Raw genomic sequence first — 13,903 nt, forward strand, 5'->3', positions numbered from 1 at the left:
TTGGTGGCATTTTACGGAATCGAAGGCGATCAAAATTATTCCAGAGCCCTCATCACCGGCGCATCTCAAAGCTCCGGCATTACATTAGGACTCTTGCAAACGTGCTAATTCTATATGCGCAGTAAATGGCGACCTTTGCCTACGATGACGTAAGACAAGTCAACGCGATGTGGTAGACGGTAAGAAGGAATTGTAACTGGCTATTACGTAATATTTAGAAGATGCTGGTGCCATTAGGCGCCGCCGGTCACTCATTTTCACCTAGAATGAATGCACATACTAAACATTTCCCACCAAAGCCGGCCCTGAAGAAGAGAAATGTCACAAGGAGAAATTCAAACTTGAAATGGGGTATTCAATAATGCACTGAAAGCATCTCATAACAGCGATCATATTAAACACGCTACAAGTGTAATGTAAGCTTGGACAAATGTAGGAAAGGCTATTGGCAAAAAGAGGTCACGCAAGGCACGCTACAATGTAAAGGCAGCTCATGTAAAGTCATGTAAAGTCAGTCCAATGTAAAGTCAACAGAGACAACCTGAAGTCAGGTCACAAAAAGGTAAATGAATTCAGGCGCAGATGGGAGTATAAAGAAACGTCAAATGAAGCACAGACAGCTTGCAACCGGATGATTGAATCGTGTCAATATTTTCCAACAATATTACTTCAAGACATGAGAGCTGGCTAGTCGGTATTCCATCTCTTTTAAACTTCAAACGCGAACGAAAAACAGCAACCGGACGGACGTCACTTGTCCTGTTGTCCCTGCTATTTCATGGCGCTTCACATTTACTAGTAATATAAGGACACTAGCGCTCGCAGTTGTAATGTATTTGTTGGCCATGGACCTCGAATTTTTTGAAGGACTGTTTGAGGACAGAACAGGAGTGTCCAGATCATTTTGACCTTCCTTGATAAACACTGGATGATCAACCAGTGAGGATGTTTTTATGTTAAATTGGTGACCCGCAAGTGGGTCATCGGCTTGATGTGAAGGTATTCCATGGGATTGGCACGTGAAACGTCCGACAATACTTTTGCGCAGATTCCGCAAGCTGTCATTCTAGGTTCGTAACAGAGTTCGCCACAACGCTTTGCCTAATAAGCAGGTAGAGATTTTGGTGCGTAAAACGCCAGAATGTAAATCATTCAATTGTGATAAAAAATTCAGTCTGCATATAACGTATGATCTGATGGGAAAATACTACGGGGTTATTCGATGAACATTTCCCGATTGCTTCTTTGTATTCATTCTGGGTGCCACGCGGCCAAGTCTTCTTCTCTCCTTTCGAATAATTCTCATTTTTTATGACTCTTACAATAATCAAGAATGCACTGTCATAACAACCACTACAAGCAACCCCAGACTGGCTCAGTTTTACTGGCATACATAGGCATTATAAGAAGAGCAGGTCAATTATTACCCTGGCAAAACAGAAGTTGTGGTCGATACGCTTTTTTAAAATTTTGTATTCGTTGAGTTGAAATATATTTTTATCGAGCAGAATATCATACGTTCCAACTTATTGAAAAGTGGTAATAGGCACTCGTGCGCTAGAAGTAATATAGTGTTTCATATCGGAATACCCTGTTTTTCCGGTGAATAGCAGCGAGGATAAGCGGCTAAGGAGTCATTTTAGCATGCATGAACTTTTTTGAAACATAAACAACAACAACACAGCACTGAAGTATACATGTGGAATTCCGGTAACATTGCGCTGTTGGACGACCACAGTGAAGGTTAACGTATGTATATATATCGGCTAATTGGAGAGACATTTTGTGCAAAAGAGAGCGTTAAAGTTAGAGCTCCCCTTTGTACGAAATAAACCTCAGCTAAAGTACGCGCGATCAATTACAAAACGTGAACAAGGATGGCGGGTAAAATCAAATTTGACATAAAATAAATCTTACACAATAAATATTACATACACGAGTTTTGTGACGCGGCACATATTGGGGGGAAACAGGCAGAACAGTGAAAGCTTGTCTTGAACAAAAGTTTATTGTGAAAGAGAAGTAAGCTTCGTGCTGGTGGCCCTCTATTGGCTAGTCGGGCTAGCTGCTGGCAGAAACAGGTGTCATTCGCTTCATGCGTGACACGCAAGTGTCCTGTAGAATGAACTGAATAGATAATAGCTAAGCTAGTGAAATCTTTCGAACGAAAGTAAGGAAGGTGTTGACATGCAAGTGTCCTTGCTCATTCTTAGTTAGTGAATTCCTCTTCGTTACTCTCAGTGATTTCTGCTCGAAACATTTGGCTGCGCAGAGTTATCGCACCGAAAGCAGGAATTAATACAATATCATGTTAGGTTCGGCTAGGTTAGGTTAGGTTAAGTTAGGATGAATACAACGTTAAGCTAGTGACGCGCGACGGTTTTATTTGAAGCAGTTGATTACACTAGGTGTTTCATCGAAGCCTTTAAAACGGAGGTGTTGTGATAAAAAAAATGTTTGTTCCGCGACACGTGACTTGCGTCGCCAGGCATCATAGCTAGCTGGATAATTTCCGATTAGCTCATCAGTTAGCCAACACTTTGCTGACCACTTGCTGGGTAGCAAATTAAGACTCATCCCGCTAAAGTCCTTATACCTTTCCTCTATTTCATTTTTTTTCTCTCTACCAATTCGCAGATATAAAATTGATGAATATAAGCCGGTGAGTCACAAACGCATCTTTATTAGTTCAGTTTTGCAAGACAAGTGCAGGTACCGAGATATCAGTCCGCAGGCCTTGCGGGAAAACGCACTGGCATTTGACATATTACTTTATGCTTCATTCGATATTTTGCCTAGCGGTACAAATCAACACGTGGGTCTCACATATATGCACTAATAGTTAGATTAATAATCATATTTACCTGAAAACATTTCTCACGCACACCTTGAGAAAATCACGCGTAACACCAACGTATTTTACTACATCTTCCGAGAAGCAATATGTATAAATTCGCAGTGTTACGATGATTTCTGATTTATTTTCTGATACGTGCTACCTTGTAGAATGGGTGTCTTTGATTCAAGAATGGAATCATAGACATATATTCAGAAGGTAATTATTGAACCTTAATTACTGAAGAGTTGCAAAGCATATCCAAATGCGCCGCACAGACAAAAGTAACTTTAAAAGTTGTTGAAGCACTTGTGCGGTAAAAGCGCACAAAAGCACGTAAAAATGTACGAATTGCGCGTCGTATTACAGTACACGAAACTACAGCTCCAGCCGCTACATCCTACATATTAACCGGAGTCATTGATCACACAAAACCTGTCGTGGTAGCGCAGTGGCTATCTCGTTGCGCTACAGAATACGAGGTGGTGGGTTCGATTCCTGCTGCGGCGGCCGCATTGCAATGTGGGCGGAATGCAATAAACACGCGTTTACCGTGTATTGAGTACGCGTTACAGAAGTCCCAGGTGGTCAAAATTATTTCGCAGTCCCCGACTGCGGCGTGCCCCATAATCACATCCAGGTTCTCGCACGTAAAACACCATAATGTATATTAATTAAATTGATCGCGCTACACGAGCTTCGATCCGCCGGAGGTCAAAGATAAAAGCAACGAGATTGTAGGAGAGTTCGGCTAGATTAGAAATGGCTGAAGTGGATGCAGCAGAAAGGCTACATTTAGACAAGCATTAATTACGATTTCAACTATATAGCGTTTTCTGACGAAGCGCAAAATACTGCTCCACACGTGTAAGGTATTCTGTTTGATTCAACTCTGTCTACAGTGCGCTATCTTTTTTCACAAGGCTAGAGGCAATAAATGTTAAATTAAAGGGCGCTATCAATAAAAACAAAGCTTATGTGCTATACGCCCGAGTTCAATTCGGCGAATGAAAATAAATACCGCGCTGAATAGGCTGTATAGTTATTAACAATTGGCACCTCCTTAGAATATCAAAGTGTTTTCGCCCGCGGATAGTCTAATTTTCTCGCGAGCGCTGAAGAACGAGTCCGCCCAACAAGGCGTACAGAGCGGCCGATATTACACGCCCTCAGGGAAGCCTGTTTTAAAGGTCAGGAGGGTGGATATGCGAACGTCTGGTGCGCAAAACTTGCCTTTGAGGCGGCGTGAGCCGCCGTTTTTTTTTATGGTAATTCAGGATTTACAATCTCTCTCGCCAAGAGCACGTGTAAGGAACAACGAAGCCGAATGCTCGGCAAAGGTAGCACCTGAAATCAACAGGCCGTTGTACGTAGATATCTAGAAGGATAGATGTGAGAAACGTGCACAAGGCTCGAGAAATCCTCGCACAAAGGCCATACGCGTTGGCGTCGAAAGCACATTGGCCATTGGCTGAGATCGTCGCGCATGTCTAACAAGATTGGGCGGTTCAAAAGTCGTAGGAAGGAAACGTTGACGGCCGCCTGTGGCGCTCGCATGCAAAGAAAATCCTTTCTTACGAACGATATGCGCTTACAAAACATGCTGTTCAAATACGGTGATACAGCACCGTGGAAGATGGAACGGATTTTGCGTAAACTGAATTACTGGGAGACGTTCCTGGATCAAGTCGATAGATGCATCGATACATTTATGTATATAATGATAATAAAGAACGCAAGTCTAGGTGAATGTAGTCGCCGCAAAGTGACATTTACTCAAAACTACCAAAAGAACAAAGAAAAGAAAACAAGTACAGTGCATGTAAGTCTGGAAACCCACGAGGCCTCCATGCTTTACAGGACATGTCTTTATTGATGCGTGGGACGCCGCCTCTTTTCTTTATTTTTGATTTTTTTCGTGAAGCTTGTGGACTGTGGACGTTTAAAACATGAGAGGCACAGGTTCAGGGAATTCCGAAAAAAAAATGTCGTACCTTGTGATAGTGGGATAACAAAATTTAATACACAACGGCGTGTGTGCGATTTGTGTGGTCGCTCGCAGTTTTTAGCTGCTTTGAATCCATAAGCCTGTATCTGGCTGTTACCAACTACTCGAATGTTTTGTCTGTCAGTTGCTTCGTACAGCAGCAGGCGCAAAAAGAAACACTCATTGCATGTAGTCCAGTGGACAATGTCGTTTCATGCTGAGCTTATCGCAGGTTAAAATTTCAATTAATAACGTTCAATGAAAACCACCGGGCAACTCCGAGAAAGCCCTACAAGATCCGTTAACAAGTCTGCAAGAATGTCTTTCACAGCAAGAAACGCGTGCATGTGAAGTCGAGAAGTAAAGATAAGTATTTACAGTGCCTTCTTCAGCCCGTATCTAGATACTTTACGCATACGTTTTCAATAATTTATATATTATAAAAGTGAACGACTAATCATAACCTTTTTAAAGCTTCGGTGTACAATGTAATCAAAAGCTACAGTATTTGCCGCACATAGAAGTTTTTTGCACAAGCGAAAAACAAAAAGAGCAGAAAAATAGGCATTAATTTGCATGATGTATTAATTTGCACGATGACAGTACGGTAATCACGTTGTTTCGATGCATATAATCAATGAATTACCGCTCAATAGTGATGTGTATGAAATAAAATGCACCTTTTCAGATGAAAGATCTATAGCGTCGTTTCCAGTGCTTCAGCACCTCGCGTAGTACAAAGCAAAGGCAGTGCCTGGTATGCGTAGTTACGTATCACATTCATCTGATTGAACTTCTCAGGCAACTAAGCATAAATGGTGATGCTAAGTTAACCGTCAAGAAAGAGCTGGCTTAGCTACAGAATCTAAAAGTCTTTTAATGTCTCTCGCGCTTCCCTTTTTGATTCTTTTTAGTTGAGTGACTGCGTGTGTGTCTATCAGATGGTCTCGTACGTTCACAGCCATCACTATGTGCATAACAAGAACCGCAATTAACAATGTTTACGTGTCCCAATTTCTGGAATTTATCCATCAAAGCAAATTTCGAACTTTATTTGGGTAATAATTCATAATGTTTATTTACGCGAACGCATAGTTCGAAAATTTGCGAACAGGAAAGAAAATTTCCTATACAATTTTACGTTGTATATCGCACCCCACATACACATCTGATCCTAGCTCTTTCACAATTACAGATAAAAAGACAACAACATTAAAGACAAGTTTTGATGATTTCACGGCATCGATCACGTTTTATCAACGTAGTTCGCCTGTGTGATATCATCCGTAATGCACAGGTCAAATATTACCTCTTTCTTGAGTTAGTCACGTTACCGACTTAACCCATGTTCCACTGAGTTACATGTAAGATACCGCGGATGAATAAATGAACAAATCAAGGAGCCCTGCACGAAGGGTTGCAATTATAGGCGCACGATGTGAAGCAGGCCAAACATGGCCGACAATCGAACGAGAGTGTGTTTAGCGTCAGCGTCCAGCTAGAATGAAAGATGGGATAAGAAAAGGAAGAGGAAGGGAAGCAAGGAAAGCGTGCTCAGCAGGGTTTGTAAGAGAGAGAGAAAAGGACGCTGACGAACGTGGATGAGCGAGAGGGGGAGGCGAACCAGTAATGGCATCGACTAACGGCTGTGCCTGCCACCAGCACGCCGAAAGGCGACCGAGTCGCCGGCACTGGTTCTTTTTTTTTGTTTTACCCTGTGCGCATGCGTCAAGACGCTTAGAAGGAAGGAGATGCAAGAAGGAAGAGAAAGGGGGAGGGGTGTAGGGGGGGCGAAGTGGGTGGGGGAGTCAGGTTTGGTAGCGAGAAAATGCGAGAAAAGCGCCTCCTTTCCTCGTTCTGGCATGCACAGGAAGAAGACGACAGGCCGAGAACGACAGCATTCTTCGCCTCCTCGCGCGAGCACTTCTTTTGGTTGTTCTTCTTCACCCCCCCCCCCCCCCCCCGAGCGTTTGTCCTTGCGAAGACCAGCTCTCCATCTCCTTCCATCTTCTTCTTCTTCTGCGTCGCCGTCCCTTCGCCAGCAAAGGTACATACACATGCAAAGCGCCTCCCGGGTCGTAAAACAAAACGTACATCAAACATCCGCGACGAAGGCGTGCATGTGATCGTACGTGTGTGTGCGCGCGCACACACACACACACATACACACTCGGGCACACAGGCGGAATGCGCGGAGACGGCGAAAACAAACACAACCGCTTCGGCACAAAACGTAGTGGGAGAAGCGAAGAGACCACCCGCTCGCCCGCTCGCTCGCTTCGAAGTCAATACGGGCAGCCTCCAAGACAAAACTGCAAGAAACTGAAGGGAGGCAAGAAGGGGCTGAGAAAAAGAGAGGAGAAGAAGGGTAAGACCTCTTCCTCCTCGCTAAAAAACAAATATTCGCGTTCAGCCAGGACCGGCGGCTCAGCGAAGGGTGGAAAGAAAAGAAGGCAGCGCGCTAAGAAGAATCCGAGGACCAAATTCCGGCCGGCACGCAGCACGGGAGAAGCCGCGTGTTCTATAGCAACACCGAGCGCTCGAACGGCACGAGCAACCTAAAAAGGTATATATGCCAGGCGCGTGCGCAAACTCGACCAAGAAGAGAAGGCAGCTAGGGACACGGAGAGGGAGCGCGTGCGGGCGAAGGGATGGACGGAGGCGACCGGCAACTAGCGCCGGCAAGCAGCAGAAGCGCCATCTTGTATTTTTTTTACCCGCAGCCTGCTCACTCGAGGCACGCTGGTGCAGCAGCGACGCTTTGTTCTTCGTGGCCCTTTTAATTCCTCCGACGTCCTGCAGGTTTCGTTAGCTTTGCTTTTATTTGTACGCACGCAACCCCCCTTCCTCCCCCCAATCCCGAAAAGCGGCTCGAGGAACGCGCACCGCGCATTTTCTTCTTCTTCCTCTTCTTCCCCAATTTTCTCTTCCATTTCTTCCCTCTTTCCCTTTTGCCGACGTCTTCGTCGCGTCGTCCGGGTAGTTGCCAGCGTCAGTGCCTCTTTTTCTTTGTGGTCCTCCTTCGAGGCTGCTTTATTTCGCTGCCCTTCTTCCTAGTTGCGCGGCATTTCCCCTTTCCTTTCCCGTTTCTTTTTCCTTCGCTTCCCCACATCTCCCTGCCCGCGAGCAACTCCCCCGCTCGGTAATAACAAAAAGAAGGGGGAAAAATCGGGAGCGTGCGCCTAAACCCGGGCGCCATTCGCCGTGCGGCGTTGCAATCTTTCCCCCCACCACCGCCGCCCGCGCGACGCCGCTTCCCTTTTATTTTGGGGCGTCTTTCTTCCCTTTTGGGGAAGCGCGCGCCGCCCCGCCATTGGTCGCCCGGGCAACCCGACCCGGGACGCCATTGGGGAAGGAGGCGCGCGTCAACGCCGCGAAGGGAGGGCGAAAAACAACAAGCTCCGCCCACAAATCTCCCCACTGCAACCCCCCCTCCCTTACCCCTGCCTCCCTTCACTCACGCATCACCCCCCCCCCCTTTCCTGACTTCCCCTTCTTCCCCGATTTCTCCGCAAAAGCGTGCCTTGTTTGTTGTTGCTTTGTTTTTGCACTTTGTTGCACGCGCGCACCGGCGCGCCACCGTCGTCTCCATCTAGCAACTCCACCTTACCTCCCCAATTTTTTTGTGCCTTTCTCTCCCGCGGAATCGTTCCTTCCTTAACGCTGTTGTTTCTTTTTCGCTTACGATCCATCTCTCGCGGCGGACGGCACTCGTTCCTTCTTCTCCCCCGACACCCTTTCTCTCCCTATTACCGACTCGCCCCCTAAACATCTTTCTTCTCGCTGTTCGAGGCGCCGCCGTCTTATGCTAAAAAAACTTTCTTTTTCTTTTTTCCGTTTTACACTGCCCTCCCTTGTACACGCACGCGTGCGTCTTGCACGCACCGCGCTTCGGCCCGGGGCTAGCCTCGAGCCATTATCATTGTGCCGGTGACGAGCCGAGGGAGGCAAAAATATATAAATGCGAAGGAAAGATGGCGGAAATAAAGGATAGTGAGGAAGAGATAGAAAAAAAAAACTGAAGGTGAGATGGAGCGTGCAGGAGGCTGGACACGAAGCGGCGCCATGGCGTGCTGTCAACGGGCGCACGCAGGCGTTTGAGGGCGCGCCGTTTGGAAAGGCATTTTTCAAGAATTCTTTGTTCCTTCCGTGCCTAATCTCGAGGTAGCGCCTCGTTGCCGTTCATGCTTAGCTCTCACTGCAATATTTGTTTTGTGTGTGCTGCGTGCCCAGCTACGTTTGAATATAGTTTTGCTGGACACAGGATTAGGAACAATAAGTAATGGCTACAATAAGGACCAAAGAGAGTGACACAAGGGGCGTAGTATATAGCCTCTGGGGCTATATACTACGCGAAGGCTCGTACAACTATAATAGACAATTGTTCAGTCGACCCCTTTCGGCGTAGGCGCCAATTCACTCGTCGGTGCAACCTGAGGGGGTTCTACCTGGCTGAACTAAATCTCCTGCTAGCTCTGCATGCGTGCTGCAAAGCGTCTCAGGTGCACAGCCACAGACAAAATAATATGATTATACTGCAGAGGTTATCAGTACTATTTTGGGGCTTATAACTCACCGGTGGGAAATGTTTGTAAGCAGTCTCAGACGTGGCGTTCGACTCCACCAAAATCCCATCAAACATCTGTGATTAGACAACTTCTGCACACACTGTGAAGACTGAACGCGCAGCGTTCCGAATCTGCATCGGAGCTGGGAATGCTTTCGGTTTCGGGTTAACCCCCTCTGCAATCGTTGATGCGACATTACGTTCTGATCTCTGAGCACCCACCTGTTCCTACCTTAGCAGTAAGACTACAGTTACAGTTAACCCTATCACTGCAAAGCGATATGTTACCGTTATTCTGCTCGCCAACCTGCCTTGAAAAACGCAAAATACACCTTGAGCTGATTTAGTGATCGATGGAAGATCCTAGAGCGACGCACGATTTATGAGACGAGTCAGTGAAGCATTCGAGATCAATTTCACCGACTCGGGGTCATTTGACCTTTCACGCAGAGCTCAATACACAAACGTCATTGCATTCCACCCACATAGGAATAGTTCACTGCGGTCGGTACACGAACCTGTGACGTCGTGCTTCGCAGAAAAGCGACATAGCCACGGCGGTGGAAGCCAAGAGAACGCAAGTGCGGTCGATGGCGGCAGAAACTTGGAATGATGACATTCTTAAATTTGAAACCATAGCTTGGGTTTCGTTCACTTAGTACATTATTAGTAGATATTTGTAAGACACACTTTTGTCTCGCAGTAAACTTAAACAGGATGTTGACGATAACCCGGCTACAAAATGCCTTCTTGCGCTCCTGAAACGACTGAATCTCCGCGAGCATATCTACGGTTGTAATAAAAAAAAGAGGTCCCCTTTCGATACGAAAACAGCATGCAGGAGTTGAACAGCATGTAAGATGATATGGAGTTACCGAAACTTCGATTTATTTCATAGATTGTGCTTCGGAGGTCCACCCCAGATCAAAACAATTTCAAGTCTTCTTTCAAATGAGCTTCCGGCCATTGATGTAGACAAAACGTTTACGTCTGATGCGAGAGGTCATCCGCATAAGTACAAAATGTCCTTTGTGAAGCTTTAAACTTCTTCATGTACCATACATAATGAATTTGCTGTTCTAATTGTCTAATGTCGTCGTGTGGCTTACAAAAAGAAACAAAGAATTGATTCAGGGATACAGACATGCACTATAGTTCACAAATTCACGTTGTTACAAAGCATAATTCGCGAAGCATGAGAAGATTCTGCCTGGCGTAATCAGAGGAACTTTTCTCTTTCGGTGGCTAATTAGAAGCTCACTGCAGTCACGCTCTTGAAACAGACAATAGTCAGTCTTTTACATTAGAAAAAAAAAACACCTCACTCTTTGGGTTATGGCCTCATCAAGAATATGGCCGCAGGTAAATGTACGCCTAAAGGTGTTTTACAGTAGCGAGCACCGAAGAGTGTCTATTATTTGGTGTAACACCAGACACTACCGGGAACAGTGCAGGAAAAAAAAAACGTAGTAAATGAGTAATAACATAACGAGCGGTACAATATGCTTTAGAGACGAGCGCTTCGGTACGAACTAAGCAGCGGAAAGCTAGCCTCGACATCCGATAAGAAAGAGGAACGAGGCAAAGACGCCGGTGGAGAGAGTAAGGCCGAGTCGATACAGCGCCTAGCACTCGCCGAAGCCAAGCCGGCAGCCGTGCCTAGCCGAGCCAAGGCGGAGGCAGGCTGCACCGGCTGCGTGGAGGCAGGGGAAGAAGAAAAAAAAAAAAAGCGTGGCATCAGCGTGGCGGAGAGAGGAGAGTTGGAGAAGCGGGAGAGTCGGCTTCGGTCGGCGCTGCTGTCTCGGCAGCGGCGCTATACTACTGGACGCGGCCTGTTTACTGTTTACCCTATGGCGGGCCGCGCCTCCGCCAGCGGGCGACACCAGCGCAGCCAATGGGACGCCGGCTCTCAGTTCGATAGCATCCTCCGGTGTTGGCCTGCCTCCCGTTTTGCGCATGTTTGTTGACTTGTTTACTCTTCCTCAATACCCTCCCTCTCCGCATCTTCCCGGTTCTCCGAGAGTTCTTTATATTTTTTTTCGCCCCGCTCCGGCACCTCTAGCTCCGTTCCTTGAAGGAAAGGAGTTTTTTTCCCTCAATGCTACCCACCAAACCTTCTTGCCCAGCATTCTGTACTGTCTTTCGCCCTCCTTCGATTTTGATTTGTAGTCGTGTTTTTTATCAGCGCGTTGCAACGCAGAGCGTCGGGTCCGGAAAAGCGTCGCTCGCACAAAATTGTCAACCTATCCCCTTTCTTGCTTTCCTCCTTGTCTGTGCGCCTCTCAGTTTCTTCTTTCTGGTTCAAGCAAGACAACCCCCCCCCCCCCCCCCCCCCTACTCCTGCCTTCCTCCACATTCGCCTTTCCTGTCGCGAATCAAATCTGAGGCAACCCATCTTCGAGAAGAGGCGAAGGCGTTGCCTTTCCGTCCTCGCGCGTCGAGCCAGCTTACGGCCACGCCCACTGTGTTCTTCCGTGGGCGATGCTTTCCCGGTATCGCCGCCCTGAAAGGATGCAACCGTAGCAACTGCGTCCTTGAAGGCCTCCCCGTTGCATCTCTGTATCATCTTGCCTTTTTTCACGCGACCCCACTGGTTAGCGCTCGAAGATTTTCGTCTGGCAAATAGTGTTCGATCTTGCGCTGAAGGTAGCAGATTCATCAATATGATACACCTTATCGCGTCAATATCTGATAGAGTCGTCTAATTCCAGGGCGCGTCAGCGGCGGCACAAAAAAAAAGTAGGAAAATTTGCCGAACTCTCAACAAGCTCAAGGATGAAAATCCTCCTTTGACGACAGCCGTATTAGAGAGAAGGTGACGGGATGGCCAATTTGATAAAAGTACAACTGATATACGGAAACATTTCGAAGCCAGGCTCTGAAATCTTTCTTTGAGAAACGGATTTTTCAAGAATGAAAGAATGAATTCCAAGGCCAGACTACCGCAGGACAGGCTAAAACGGCTTATCGCAAACGGAAAGCGTGCTTCGCCGTCTAAATACGTCGCGTGTGGCAAAGCCAAAGCCGGGGCACAAGGGGCTATGATTTTACAAGAATGCTTCTTTACGTGAATGATTTTCGCTCTTTGTCAGCCCGCCCTCCTATATGTTTGCCAGTTTCTTCTTACCTGTAAACGCCAGATATAAAAGCAGTATGAAGAAGCCCTCTGGCTGTAGTAAACCAGCGGCTTTTGCAGCAAGTGTATGCCGGTCACATAAGAAACGCCAGTTGCGACCACACCAGATTGTCTGTCAAATGAACAAAACTAGAGACAAAATTAACACAGAATTATACATTTAGTAAATTCTGAATCCTTGTTCACGATAAAATATGTTCTACCACGGGGAGAGCTGTCCAAATAAGTCTACAGAGAAGCCACTATCACTGGAGCAATAACAGTTCGCAGGTTAAAGCTGCTAAAAGGAGATCACTCTTGGGGTGAAAGCAAATAGAGGTTGTTAAATAAAGGCATAATTTTGGTAAAAAGGACATATATCTTTAGCAAAACAGAGTAGCTGAGAGAGCTCCCACAGTCAAAGCGTCTTGACTTTTGTAACGATTCGTAGGCAGACTGCGGTTATCTTAATTCGCACCACCAAGAGGTTAAAATTTTGTTTCTCTTCGGCTTTCTCTTCGATTACACTTTGACCTCTTATGCATTTTCGACCTTACTGTGTTTTATTGCTTTTTCATTACTACCTATGTTCATTGCTGGGTGCTTGGTTGTCCATGCTTCTGGTCTTGTTTGTTATCAATCCGTCATCAGGCATAGGAAAAAAAAAGAACTACGCAATGACAAATGATTAAATTGTTTAAACTTTTCTTTACTGTGTAAAGCCAACAGCCGTAAGTATATACTGGTTATGCTGTATGCTGTTTATACGGATAGATTAAATAAGAAGTCTGATAGTCTTCTTTTTTTCGCTGTACTGAAGCCGGTGCCCACGTTAGTATAGAAGCGAAGCATACATCTTGAATTTCGTTGACATATGCGGCAAAACATAATTTTTTTTCTTTTTGTTAGGAAGTGATTTCTTTCTCTCCCGTTGCTTACTGTCTGGCGAAGAAGTTTAGTGAAGAATGATTGAAGTTGTTTTTTTTTACCATGCCAAGGTATTTTTATGGTGCTAACTACGCGGTTTTGAAAACTAAAATATTCACAATAAACTCAGGATTTTTTCCCACTAGTACGTCTTCTTACCTAGCCGCATGCAGTTTGTTGTTGTGCAAAGCGTGTGGATTAAATATGGCATGCCCGAACTGTACCTGATGTGAAAGTGCGTATCCTCCCGTTATCTACAACGTGGGGTTTATATAATATTTATATTCATTGTTTTATTATTTTCTTTTATAATGGCAATGAGAAGCAAAGAAAAAAAAAAGCATCATCAAAGTTGCCAACGTCATCTAAGAAAAAGTTTATTAGAGGAACAAAAAAAAAATCATACATTGCATTAATTACTGTGCGCGCTAACTACCTTCGTCATGGATTTTTTTATTTACATAACAATAG

The sequence above is a fragment of the Dermacentor silvarum genome, chromosome 10 (assembly GCF_013339745.2).
Source record: "Dermacentor silvarum isolate Dsil-2018 chromosome 10, BIME_Dsil_1.4, whole genome shotgun sequence".
NCBI classification, from domain to species: Eukaryota; Metazoa; Arthropoda; class Arachnida; order Ixodida; family Ixodidae; genus Dermacentor; species Dermacentor silvarum.